The sequence below is a fragment of the Bos indicus genome, chromosome X, assembly GCF_029378745.1.
Source record: "Bos indicus isolate NIAB-ARS_2022 breed Sahiwal x Tharparkar chromosome X, NIAB-ARS_B.indTharparkar_mat_pri_1.0, whole genome shotgun sequence".
Taxonomy (NCBI): domain Eukaryota; kingdom Metazoa; phylum Chordata; class Mammalia; order Artiodactyla; family Bovidae; genus Bos; species Bos indicus.
This window is the reverse complement of record NC_091789.1, coordinates 67,785,383-67,799,904: the sequence shown is the minus strand read 5'-3', so window position 1 is coordinate 67,799,904 and position 14,522 is coordinate 67,785,383.

Sequence of the window (14,522 nt, the reverse complement as noted above, 5' to 3'; positions counted from 1 at the left end):
TGCAAAAGGACAAGAATTGTATAAAAATATGCTTAATTCTCTAGAAATCAAATAACAAAAATAAAGCAACAAGATCCTACTTTTTAATCTATTGTTCAGTCACTCAGTCATGTCCAACTCTTTGCAATCCCATGAATCACAGCACACCAGGCCTCCCTGTCCATCACCAACTCCCAGAGTTCACCCAGACTCACGTCCATCGAGTCTGTGATGCCATCCAGCCATCTCATCCTCTGTCGTCCCCTTCTCCTCCTGCCCCCTATCCCTCCCAGCATCAGAGTCTTTTCCAATGAGTCAACTCTTTGCATGAGGTGGCCAAAGTACTGGAGTTTCAGCTTTAGCATCCTTCCTTCCAAAGAAATCCCAGGGCTGATCTCCTTCAGAATGGACTGGTCAGATCTCCTTGCAGTCCAAGGGACTCGCAAGAGTCTTCTCCAACACCACAGTTCAAAAGCATCAGTTCTTCGGCGCTCAGCCTTCTTCACAGTCCAACTCTCATATCCATACATGACCACTTGAGAAACCATAGCCTTGACTAGACGGACCTTTGTTGGCAAAGTAATATCTCTGCTTTTGAATATGCTACCTAGGTTGGTCATAACTTTTCTTCCAAGGGGTAAGTGTCTTTTAATTTCATGGGTGCAGTCACCATCTGCAGTGATTTTGGAGCCCCCAAAAATAAAGTCTGACACTCTTTCCACTGTTTCCCCATATATTTCCCATGAAGTTACGGGACCAGATGACATGATCTTAGTTTTCTGAATGTTGAGCTTCAAGCCAACTTTTTCACTCTCCTTTTTCACTTTCATCAAAAGGCTTTTTACTTCCTCTTCACTTTCTGCCATAAGGGTGGTGTCATCTGCATATCTGAGGTTATTGATATTTCTCCCGGCAATCTTGACTCCAGCTTGTGCTTCTTCCAGCCCAGCCTTTCTCATGATGTACTCTGCATATAAGTTAAATAAGCAGGGTGACAATATACAGCTTTGACGTACTCCTTTTCCTATTTGGAACCAGTCTGTTGTTCCATGTTCAGTTCTAACTGTTGCTTCCTGACCTGCATACAAATTTCTCAAGAGGCAGGTCAGGTGGTCTGATATTCCCATCTCTTTCAGAATTTTCTACCATTTATTATGATCCATACATTAAAAGGCTTTGGTATAGTCAATAAAGCAGTAATAGATGTTTTCCTGGAACTCTCTTGTTTTTTCCATGATCCAGAGGATGTTGGCAATTGGTCTCTGTTTCCTCTGCCTTTTCTAAAACCAGCTTGAACATCTGGAAGTTCACAGTTCACGTATTGCTGAATCCTGGCTTGGAGAATTTTGAGCACTGCTTTACTAGTGTGTGAGATGAGTGCAATTGTACGGTAGTTTGAGCATTCTTTGGCATTGCCTTTCTTTGGGGTTGGAATGAAAACTGACGTTTTCCAGTCCTGTGGCCACTGCTGAGTTTTCCAAATTTGCTGGCATATTGAGTGCAGCACTTTCACAGCATCATCTTTCAGGATTTGAAATAGCTCAACTGGAATTCCATCACCTGCACTAGCTTTGCCACTTACCCTGCCATAGAAACTCTAGAAATGCATCCTATATGATGCTTCAGAAGTTTCCATAGGCCTCAGCATTAGGCTACCAAGTACTGCTTTTACTCTGTCCTAGATGTCTTTCTCCACAGGCACTCAATCAATCCTACAGAACTCAGATTACTTTCAAAACAAAACAAAAAGCATGTCATGCAAGCCTTTGTTCTAAGTTCTATTTAGAAGAAACCCAGGTTAAGACAATATGAGTAACTTCACAGAAAGACATTTACTTTCAATAAATGAGAAAAATATATCAGATACAAGAAAACTTTTCCTTCCAATATAGCATGTGTAACAGTTTAGAAAGCAAAAATATTCAATAACAGGAGGTTTGCTTACCTTGGGTCCCTTTAACAAAATACAGTAAACTGGGTGACTTAAACAATAGACATGTATTTCTTACAGCTCTGGGGTCTGGGATGTCCTAAACCAAGGTGCTGGCCAATTCAGTTCCTGGTGAGAAAACTTCTTCCTGGGTTTTAGACTGCCATCTCCTCACATAGAGGCTTTCCAGGTAGGCCTAGTGGTAAAGAACCCACTTGCCAATATAGGAGACTTAAGAGAAGTGAGGTTCCATCCCTGGGTCAGGAAGATGCCCTGGAGAAGGGCATGGCAACCCACTCCAATATTCTTGCCTGGAGAACCCCATGGACAGAGGAGCCTGATGGGCTACAGTCCATAGGGTCGCAGAGTCAGACTTGACTAAAGTGACATAACATGCATGCAAGCTCCTACATAGCAGTGGATGAGGAAGAAAGAGAGAGAAAGAGGACATGAATTAATGAATGAATGAATATGAGAATGAATGTGTGTGGAAGTAAGTGAATGCTCTAGTCTTTTCTTATAAGAGAACTAACCCTATCATGAGAACCACAGCCTTATGACCTTATCTAAACATAATTACCTCCTAAAGGCCCCACCTCCTAATACCATCACAGTGAAGGTTCGGACATCAACATACAAATTTTAAGGGGACACAAGCATTCAGTCCATAATAGCCAGAAACCAAAAGGATCCCATAGTACTTGAAGTGGATTTTAGGATTATATATATATATATTTTTTTTTAACTTTACAATATTGTATTGGTTTTGCCATATATCAAAATGAATCCACCACAGGTATACATGTGAGTTAGAGAGAATTATTTATCAATTTTTTTTTTACCAATTAAAAGCACATCTCTCAGATTCTTAGTACTTTAAATATATTTAAATTATTATATTTATATTAAATATATTTAAGTACTAGGAATCTGAGAGATGTGCTTTTAATTGGTAAAAAAAAAATTGATAAATAATTTTCTCTAACTCAATCAAAAAATTATTACTTTTGGCAACCTATAAATTCTAGGGATAATGTAAAGGGATAACTCCTTAAAATACTTATTTTTTTGCCACTTTGTTTCATTGATTTTTCATAAGCATCCAATCTCATATACCAAGTTTGGTTTGCTATTTATTTATTTAGAGTTTTAGAAGTTAGCATAAAAGTTAAATGTAAAAGGATATTGTTTGACTTTATTTTAATCCTAGCTATATTTTAAAAGAGTAAACCATTTCTCCTTACAGTACAGGGGATAAGAGATGCTTAAGGTTACAGAAAAATATAAGAGGGAAATTAAAATACTCACTTTGTTTTTTTTATCTTACCCTAATAAAGATGATAGTCAGATACTCTGCAAATTCAGGGCAAATGACTCCTTATAGCCTCTAGTCATTCTAATCAAGAAATAGAGAAACGACAGTTTGCTGAGATAGCTCAGGTATCATCTAAAGTGAAGTTGCTCAGTCGTGTCCGACTCTTTGTGACCCCGTGGACTGTGTCATCTAAGGGGACACTAAAAGTATTAAGTGCTCATTCACAACATAGTGAGCAAACTGTCCCTAAGTGATTTCTGAGAGTAAGCTGAGTACCTTTCTGACCCAGATATATCTTCATTTGTCTAAATGGTTACTTGGATGATTCAGTTCATTTGCTCTTCTATTTAGCTGACAATTCCCATATATACCTTATATGGATTACCCTTTTTCAATAAAATGACATTTCACTGTAAGGCAACACTGAACACAATTTATATCACTTAATGACTGAGAAGGCAACTTATATCTAGTTACAGGACCTCAGGGACATCACAGTAAATCCCAAACATCACAGTGATGTACAAAGAATTGATTGAGCTAATCTTTTGTGATTTCAAAGAAATTATCAATTTCTTTACATCTTATTTTGTTATACACCTCTTATATTGTACATAGAATAATTTATCAATACTTTGGATATGGAAATACAAATACTTTATCCACTTAAATAATTAGCTATTTCTTTTTCTTTCTCAACCACAGAAATTGCCATTATTTAACTCCTGACTATCTTTAAAGAGGAATTTTCAACATTCTGGAAGTTTTCTCTGTTTTTTTCTTCAGTTTCAAAGAACTACAGTTCAAACATGGGAACTGGAGAATTCCCTATTAACTAGCCAGATGTTATAAACCTAATTACTTGTCCCAAACAAAATGCAGCATAAGTTGAATCCTCATAACTACACAGTTTTATTTAAAGTGGCATCACATAGAGAATGAGGAAAAAAACATTCAGATTATGAAACTAGTGAGTTAATTCTTCTTTTAGAAATGTGTTATGTAGTTAACCCTGAACAAATTGTAGAGGAATTGGCCATTTGGGGAGCGATAAACCTATTAATGAAGCAGAGACCATTGATGCATTTGAATTTAATAATTTAATAATTGGAAAATAACTGCCTAGTAGTATTCTTGACTCCCTTTAGGAAAAAATATTTTTGTAGTTGCTATAGTTGAACAAACATGAAAAGTATAAAGTCCAAGCAGCAATGGCTTCCCTATTTCCTTGGTCTCTGCCAACCCAAACATCCTGCATAAGGAAGCCAGCAGCCCACTGTAACTTTTCTTCTCTTCCTACAAAAACCCAACCATTTTGCTGATCAGTTTTTGCCTAATAATTAAGCCACTGTGTGAAAATGAACCATCATAGAAACATATTTATTCCATCCCAATAAATTCAAAGCAAAACCTATCAGAAATTTGTTTTAAGCAGTGATTTGTTTGGCCTGTGTTTTTATCCTGCTAGTCAATATAAATAAGGTAAACTAGAAGTTTAGGCCTTTAAAATCCTTTTCTATTTTAGAGACATAGTTCTAAAAAGTCATATTGATATTAGCTTTCAAGTACTACTGATTTTGGGTCTTGTAGATCAGGTCAGATCAGATCAGTCGTTCAATCGTGTCCGACTCTTTGCGACCCCATGAATCGCAGCACGCCAGGCCTCCCTGTCCATCACCAACTCCCGGAGTTCACTCAGACTCACGTCTATCGAGTCAGTGATGCCATCCAGCCATCTCATCCTCTGTTGTCCCCTTCTCCTCTTGCCCCCAATCTCTCCCAGCATCAGAGTCTTTTCCAATGAGTTAACGCTTTGCATGAGGTGGCCAAAGTACTGGAGTTTCAGCTTTAGCATCCTTCCTTCCAAAGAAATCCCAGGGATGATCTCCTTCAGAATGGACTGGTTGGACCTCCTTGCAGTCCAAGGGACTCTCAAGAGTCTTCTCCAACACCACAGTTCAAAAGCATCAATTCTTCGGCGCTCAGCCTTCTTCACAGTCCAACTATCACATCCATACATGACCACAGGAAAAACCATAGCCTTGACTAGACGAACCTTTGTTGGCAAAGTAATGTCTCTGCTTTTGAATATGCTATCTAGGTTGGTCATAACTTTCCTTCCAAGGAGTAAGCATATTTTAATTTCATGGCTGCAGTCACCATCTGCAGTGATTTTGAAGCCCAGAAAAATAAAGTCTGACACTGTTTCCACTGATTCCCCATCTATTTCCCATGAAGTGATGGGACTGGATGCCATGATCTTCATTTTCTGAATGTTGAGCTTTAAGCCAACTTTTTCACTCTCCACTTTCACTTTCATCAAGAGGCTTTTTAGTTCCTCTTCACTTTCTGCCATAAGGGTGGTGTCATCTGCATATCTGAGGTTATTGATATTTCTCCTGGCAATCTTGATTCCAGCTTGTGTTTCTTCCAGTCCAGCATTTCTCATGATGTACTCTGCATATAAGTTAAATAAACAGGGTGACAATATACAGCCTTGACGAACTTCTTTTCCTATTTGGAACCAGTCTGTTGTTCCATGTCCAGTTCTAACTGTTGCTTCCTGACCTGCATACAGAATGGATAAATAATAGACCCTGATCTTATAGATAGGGTCTATTATTTATCCATTTGATATACATTCTCTTTCCTTACTTAATAACTACCATTGTTTTAGTTTGGGTACCGATGCACCCAGAAAAAAAACTTTCTCATATAACCTTACACTGAGGTGTGGTCATAGACTTTCTGTCAATCTATAAATTCTGGGGAATTTTGGAAGTGGATAGCTCTCTAAAAAGTTTATTTATTTGGCAAAACTAATACAATTATGTAAAGTTTAAAAATAAAATAAAATTTAAAAAATAAAAAAAAAAGTTTATTTTTTGCCATTTAAAAAAAAAAAATTATTTTCCACTTGCAACATGGAAGTTAGAGAGTAAGACAGTTTTGATAGTTTATAAAAGAGGGGAAGACATATATCCTCATTTTTCCTGAAAACTCTTGTCAGGATGGTTAATAGCTGGACATCCATCAACGATTCTCAGCTGGATATTACATGTTAAAGCAACTATAGGAGCAAGAAAAAAATTGAATCTCTGTGTCCCCAAGGAATCTCTGTGTCAGTTATGGGCTTCCTGTCTCCAGAATTCTTTTTTTTTTTTAATTTAAATTTATTTATTTTAATTAGAGGCTAATTACTTTACAATATTGTATTGGTAACACAAGAGGGAAATGACTCCTATCATGTTTAAATTTCTGTTATTTTAGGTTTTTCTTTTATATACAGCTAAAACATATTTTATGGTATGGGTGTTCATGAATTAAGACATTTTCTATTTAGAAGAGAAAGTTAATAATACAAATTTCATCAGCTCTCACATCCTTCAAATAGTGAAGGCCAGAATCTAATCAAAGTATAAACTCAACTACAAAAAGCAAAGACTCACAGTGCCATGTCCTAAATATAAAGAACTTTACATTTACATTGTGTGGAAATGAGCTAGAAGTAATCACTACTATCCTCACAACAAGAAAAAAGCTGAACAAAATTAAAATCGTTTTTTCTTGAACCCATAGGGAACAACAGTCACAGAGCAAATCACTGTCCTGAAATCTGGAGAGACAAGAAAATTCAGTGAGTCACAGCTGAGATCTCCTTAAATGCAGCAGAAACCACTAAATTGGTAGCTGTATCTCAATGATGAATTTCACCAATTGTTGGAAGCCAAGTGTGGGCTAATGTGAAAGTAAGAAACTCCTATGATTCACAGTCTTAGGGAGGTCCCCACACTTTTGTGGTCTTTACCTCTAGCGTGAAAAGCAAACAAAAATTTCATAGTATACTAGGGAGATGAGAAAAGTAATCATTTTGAAATATTCCCAAATGTTCTTCATAAGAAAGGCATACTTTTCAGTGGTTGTGATTTTATCAGAGCCTGTCCCATGTCCCTAGGAAAATAGCATTCTTCTCACTTTAGCCTCCTTTAATCTTTCCATCTCACCCAAAGGGGAACTGAGAAAAAAGGAAGATATATAAGAACAACAAACAAAAAGCCATTTGTGAGGATAACAGGCCAAAGCACAGGCCCAGTAAAATAATGAGATTTAAATAGGAAGGTTATACAGGCTTCTGCATCTTGACAGCATAGCAACAGTACAATAACAGTAGGTTACAGCTGAAAAGACACATAAGACACATACTTTCATTTTATAAATAAGAGGACAACTTAGCAGATTCCAAAGTTAAGAGAGGAAACAAAAATAAGGACACTAGAGGAGATGGGAGTCTCTCCCAACTAAAACTATAGTAAATATTTTCAATTCTTACACAAGTGGCCTACTTACCTCAGTTCTTAAGAAGCAAAACAAGAGTCAGAACCACACTCAGATATGACAAGGATTGTGGAATTATCAGACTAGGCATTAAAATAACTATGATAAATATGTTAAGGGATCTATTGGAAAAAATACAACATGCAAAAACAGATGAGTGATGCAGAGAGATAGGAACTCTAAGACAGAATTTAAAAGAAATGCTAAAAATCAAAAACATTGTTAACAGAAATGGAGAATGTCTATGACAAGCTCTTAAGTAGATTGGACAAGATAAGGGAAGAATCAGTGAACTTAATGGTAAGTCAATAGAAACTTCCCAAACTGAATTGCAAAGGGACAAAAATAAAGAAAAAATACAGTGTGGAATATGTAAGACCTGCAGGACAATATCTAATGGATCGAATGGACAATATCAAACATATGCATATATGGAATACCAGAAGGAGACAGGCATAAAACTTTTCAGAAATAACAACAGAAACAAAACCACAGACCTAGAAAGTGCAGAGAACACTAAGCAGATAAAAACACCAAAACTGCTACATGTAGGCATATCATAGTAAAATTGTGGGGGTGGGGGGGGATGGGGAAAAAACTTAAAAGAAGCCAAACTGGTTGGGGAGAGGGGAACCTACATCACTTATATAGGAAAAAGGCTAATAATTACAGCAAGCTTCTCATCAGAAAGCACAAAAGCAAGAAGAAGGTGGACTAGAACATTTAAAGTGTTAAAAAAGGAAAACAAGCTGGAATTCTATACCCAATAAAATTATTGTTCAAAGTGAAGGAGTACCACTAAACATCTATTCTAGTGGCAAAAATCTGTTACACTGGCTACACCAAATGCTGGTAAGGATATGGAGCAACAGGATTCATTACTAATGAGAATGCAAAATGGTACAGTCATGTCAGAAAACAGTTTGGCAGTTTCTTATGAAACTAAACATATTCTTACCATCTGATCCAACAATCATATTTCCTGATATGTACCCAAATAAGTTTAAAACTTATGACCACACAAATACCTGCAAATGGGCATTTATAGCAATTTTAGGTATAAGTGAGAACACATTGAAACAAAAAGATGTCCTTCAGTAGGTAAATGGATAAATAAGCTGTGGTACATCCAGACAATGGGATATTATTCAGCATTAAAAAATTGAGCTATCAAGCAATGAAAAGACAGAGAGGAACCTCACATTCATATTACTATGAACAGTTGCTTAGTTGTGTCCGACTCTTTGTGACCCCATGGACCACAGCACACCAGGCTCCCCTGTCCATCACCAACTCCCGGAGTTTACCCAAACTCATGTCCACTGAGTCGGTAATGCCATCCAACCATCTCATCCTCTGTCGTCCCCTTCTTCTCCTGCCTTCAATCTTTCCCAGCATCAGGGTCTTTTCAAATGAGTCAGCTCTTTGCATCAGGTGGCCAAAGTATTGGAGTTTCAGCTTCAGCATCAGTCCTTCCAACGAACACCCAGGACTGATCTCCTTTAGGATGGACTGGTTGGATCTCCTTGTAGTCCAAGGGACTCTCAAGAGTCTTCTCCAATGCATATTACAAAGTGAAAGAAGCCAAACTGAAATAGTTACATACTGTATGATTCCAATTACATGTCATTCAGGAAAAGGTAAAACTATGGAACCAATAAAAGATATATCAGGGGTTAGAGGGGAGAGAAGGATGAACAGGCAAAGCACAGTGGTTTTTAGAGCAATAATATTATTGTATATTTGTCAAAAACCACAGACAATACAAAATTATGAGTGAATGCTAGTGTGAAGCCACTATGGTGGACAGTATGGAGCTTCTTTACAAAATTAAAAGTAGAGTTACCATATGACCCACCAATCCCAATTCTGGGGATATATACAGAAAAGATGAAAACTTTAATTCAAAAAGATACATGCACCCCGATGTTCATAGCAGCACTATTTATAATAGCCATGATATGTAAGCAACCTAAATATCCACTGACAGATGAATGGATAAAGAAGATGCAGTGTGTGTGTATGTGTAATGAAGTACTGCTGCTGCTGCTGCTAAGTCACTTCAGTCGTGTCCGACCCTGTGCGGCCCCATAGACGGAAGCCCACTAGGCTCCCCTGTCCCTGGGAGTCTCCAGGCAATAACACTGGAGTGGGTTGCCATTTACTTCTCCAATGCATGAAAGGGAAAAGTGAAAGGGAAGTCGCTCAGTTGTGTCCGACTCAGCGACCCCATGGACTGCAGCCCACCAGGCCCCTCCGTCCATGGGATTTTCCAGGCAAGAATACTGGAGTGGGGTGCCATTGCCTTCTCCAATGAAGTACTACTGAGCCATAAAAAAGAATTAAATAATGCCATTTGGAGAAGCATGCATGGACCTAGAGATTATCATATGTGAAATAAGTTAGAGAAAGACAAATATTACATGATACTACTTAATGTGGACTCTTAAAAATTATAGAAATGAATTTATTTACAAAACAGAAAAAGTTTAATAGACATAGGAAAAAAAAAAAAAAACATGGTACCAAAGAGGAAAAAAGGGGAGGGAAGGGTAAATTAGGAATTTGAGATAAACAGATATACACTACTATATATAAAATAGGTAAACAATAAGGACCTACTGTATAGCATAGGGAACTATATCCAGTATCTTGTGATAATCTATAATGGAAAAGAATCTAAGAAAAGATATACACAGAAATCAATAACAGAAAGAGCTGGGGAATCTCAAAATATTTGGAGATTAAATAACATACATATATAACATGTGGCTAAAAGAAAAAGTTTCAGGATAAAATTAATCATATTTTGAGCTAAAAAAAATAAATAAAATATAGTTATCCAAGCTTCTGGGATGCAGAGAAAGCAGAGTTTAGAGGGAAATTTATAGCACCAAATGCATATAATGGCTTCCTTGGTGGCTCAGTGGTAAAGAATCTGCCTGCCAATGCAGGATATGCAGGTTAAATCCCTGGGTCAGAAAGATCCCCTGGAGATGGAAATGGTAATTCATTCCAGTATACTTGCCTGAGAAAGCCCATGGATGGAGGAGCCTGGTGGGCTACAGTCCATAGGGTTTTAAAGAGTCAGACATGACTTAGTGACTAAAGAAAATGCATATAACATAAAAGAAAAATATCTAAACTCAACAATCTGAGTTTCCATTTCAGTAAACTAGAAAAGAACAACTTAAGCCAAAAGCAATAAGAAGGAACAAAATTTAAAGCAGAAATCAATGAAAGTGAAAACAGGAAGTCAATAAAGGAAAAAACCCAGTTAACATCAAAAGTTGGTTCTTTGAGAACATCAGTTTGAAAATTGATAAATCTCTTATCAGGCTACCCAAGGGAAAAAGAAGACACACATTGCTAATGTTTAAACCAAAAGAGGGGCCACAACTGCTGATCTCACAGACATTAAACAGATAACTAAGTAATAGTATAAATCACTCTGACCAAAAATTTGATACTTTAAATGAATTGTCTTTCAATTCCTTGAAAGACACAAACTATCAAAACTCACACAAGGAGAAGGTAATATGAATAGACTTAAATGTATTAATGAATAGACATAAATGTATTAATGAATACACTTAAATGTATTAATAGTTCATAACCTTTGAAAAAATCAATAGCTCATAACCTTTCAAAAAATAAAGCATTGGCCTCAATTTCACTGGAAATTTTTGATGAAAAAGTGATTTTCATTTGATATTCATTTGACATTCAATTGATATTCAAGTGATAACATTTGAAGAAAAAGTGATATTCATTCTCCACAATATTTTCCAGAAAATATAAGCTGAGAAAACATTTCCTAACTCATCCTATAAGGCTGGAGTAACCCTAATAATGAAATCAGAAAGACATTGCAAGAAAGAAAAACTGTTCAACAACATAGCTTATTTACATATTAAAAAAACTCACCAAAAAACTGCAAATCGAACCCAAAAATGAAAAAAAAAAAAAAAAAAAGAATTATACACTATAATGAGGTGACGTTTAGTCCAGATGTAGGTTAGTTGAACATGTGAAAATCAATCAATGTAATTCAGCACATCAACAGACTAAAAAATTTTTTTTAAATATGATCAAAAATCAAGGCTCTAGAAGGAGATTAGTACAATAAAACATATTGACTATAAATGAAAATTCAAACCTTTTTGAATGAAGGATTCCTGCTCCCTCAAAAAATAAAGGTTAAGCAATTGAAATAAAAGAGCTAGTAAATTAAAGTCAACTAAGTGCCTTCTGATCCACTCTACACAATGATGTATGATTCCTACTTAGTGGAAGGTCAAGATCCCTCATCTAAAGCACACCACTAGAGTCACACACCTTGTAGTCCCATGAATTATGCTATCCTATCAAAATTTAGACATGACCCTTCTACATTTGAAGGCATCATTGAAGAAATTGATGGGTGCTGATGTTTCTCTGTGTGTAATAGTTGAAGACATTTTATAAAAAACACAATTCAGGTCATTATCATCAATAGTTCTTTCAGAAAACACCAAGTAACACATAGATAATTAGATTGACATACAAAGATAGTGTAGTTAGACTGATGTTACATTGTAGAGCTTGAATATTAAGGAACCTTGGGAATTTAAACCTTATTCTGAAAGCACATTCACAATCATGATTAGATTTATTCACCTTTTATAGCATTTTTCATAACTTTATATAAATATAGAAATTCAAGATTAAATATATTTCAAAGCCTCAAATCTGTATAAATTAATTGACATTTGGGATTTACTTTGCAAAGAAAGTATTTAATATTTTATGTTTGTAATTCTGGATATTACAGGGAAGTGATATGAAAAAGATATCAAGGGAAAATGGTGTTGATCATTTAGAGAAACAAAGTCAGTAGGCTGCATTAGAAAACTATGTTTAGAATTGCCCATAACTTGTTAATAATTATGATTCAGACCATTGATTCTTAAATTTTTTTGTGTATATAAGCATTATCAACTGTTTTTGTTTAAAACGTAGATTTCACCCCTTGGATTGAGCCAAGATTCAACAATCATAAGAAGCATCACAGATGACTCTAATAAATGGTTATATCTTAGCTTGTAGTATCCAAAATGAACACTAAGAGATTCATTTATTAAGAAGGTGTTCCTGGGAGAAAACAGTAAGAGAAGGGAAAACAGAAACAGTAAAAAGAAAGGAAAGAAGTCAAGCAGGAATGGTACTTCAGGTAGTCCCAGACTAGGTCTGATCCCATGGAAAGCTCTGAAACATAAATTACACCTCAGGATCTGTCTCAGATTGAGTCAAAGATAAATTAGGGCAGTTTGAGACTGAGTGAAGATTTTCTGAATCAAGATCTTAAGATGTCTTTGGCAACTTGATAGTGAGAGATTAGAGACTACAACAAAATTTGTTCATCTATAGACCTGCTCATCTGTTAGTTCATGAAAGTGAAAGTGTTAGTCATTCAGTCACATCAGATTCTTTGCGACCCCATGGACTGTAGCCCACCAGGCTCCTCTGTCCATGGGATTCTCCAGGCAAGAATACTGGAGTGAGTAGCCATTCCCTTCTCCAGGGCATCTTTCCGACCCAGGGATTGAACCTGGGTCTCCTGCAATGCAGACAGATTCTTTACCATCTGAACCACCAGGAAAATGGATATTAGTTCATCTTCAGAACTAAATTAGTATCCATCCTTCACCTATTCACTCATGAACATGAGTAATAAGATTGGGGGGGTTGGAATCTATAGTTTTCATTAGCCTTCCCAGTGGAGTTTCCTCCTATTTCCCTCAGACAATTCCTATCATTTATGTGTTTTGTTTTTGTTGTTTGTTTTTGCTTTTTTTTGGGGGGGCACCCCATGTAGCTTGCATGATCTTAGTTTCTCACTCAACCAAGGATTGAACCCAAGGCCATGGCAGTGAAAGGGCAGAGTGCTAACCACTGAGTAGGTGCATGTTTGTGTGCTCAGTCGTTTCAGTCTCATCCGACTCTTTGGGACCCTATAGACCATAGCTCACCAGGCTCCTCTGTTCATGGGATTCTCCAGGCAAGAATACTAGAGTGGCTTGTCATGCCTTCCTCCAGGGGATCTTCCCAACCAAGGGATCAAACCCGTGTCTCTTTCATCTCCTGAATTGCAGACAGATTCTTTACCACTAGCACCACCTGGGAAGCCCCTAATCACTGGACGACCAGGGAACACCCTATCATTTATGTTTTGAATCCAGCCTATAGAAGGTTAAGGAATGAGAAAGGAAGTAAAGTCTATATGCAACCTAAAGTGTGCCACTGAAACATGCTCTGTAATATCATGAATACATTTTTTCTGCAGATTTTTCAGTTCCTTTAAATTGTTAACATTATGTTTGCCAGTGTAAAGAGAAAAAAACATGTTTTCATTCCTGGCTAAAATAAAAGATAGATAGATATAGTCTCAAAGCCTAAAGAAACTCAGAAAAGCATAATGGTCTAAATATAATGAAATGGAGTAAATTTAGCTTTGAATACAGACTCTTCAAATATAATCTGCACCTCATATGGTAAGTTTAGGAAGCTTAACGTCTGCGTGAACTTGCTGGACTCATGCTTGGGAAATCAAACATAAGGGAAGAAAATATTTAGAAGTACAACTTGACTTCTATACATATGTAATTAAACAGAGGATTTCCGAATAGGAGACAGTAGTGAGATATCCCAAATCAGAATATAAAAATAGGTGTAAGAATTATAATTTTAAGCATACTTCATTATGTCCTAGCTAAGCCCTGATCCTGCTGAATAGTTTCTGAAAGTCATGGAGAATAGCTATCTAAAGGTATTCAGTCTATGTTCTCCTCTAGGAGTTTTATAGTTTCTGGTCTTACGTTTAGATCTTTAATCCATTTTGAGTTTATTTTTGTGTATGGTGTTAGAAAGTGTTCTAGTTTCATTCTTTTACAAGTGGTTGACCAGATTTCCCAGCACCACTTG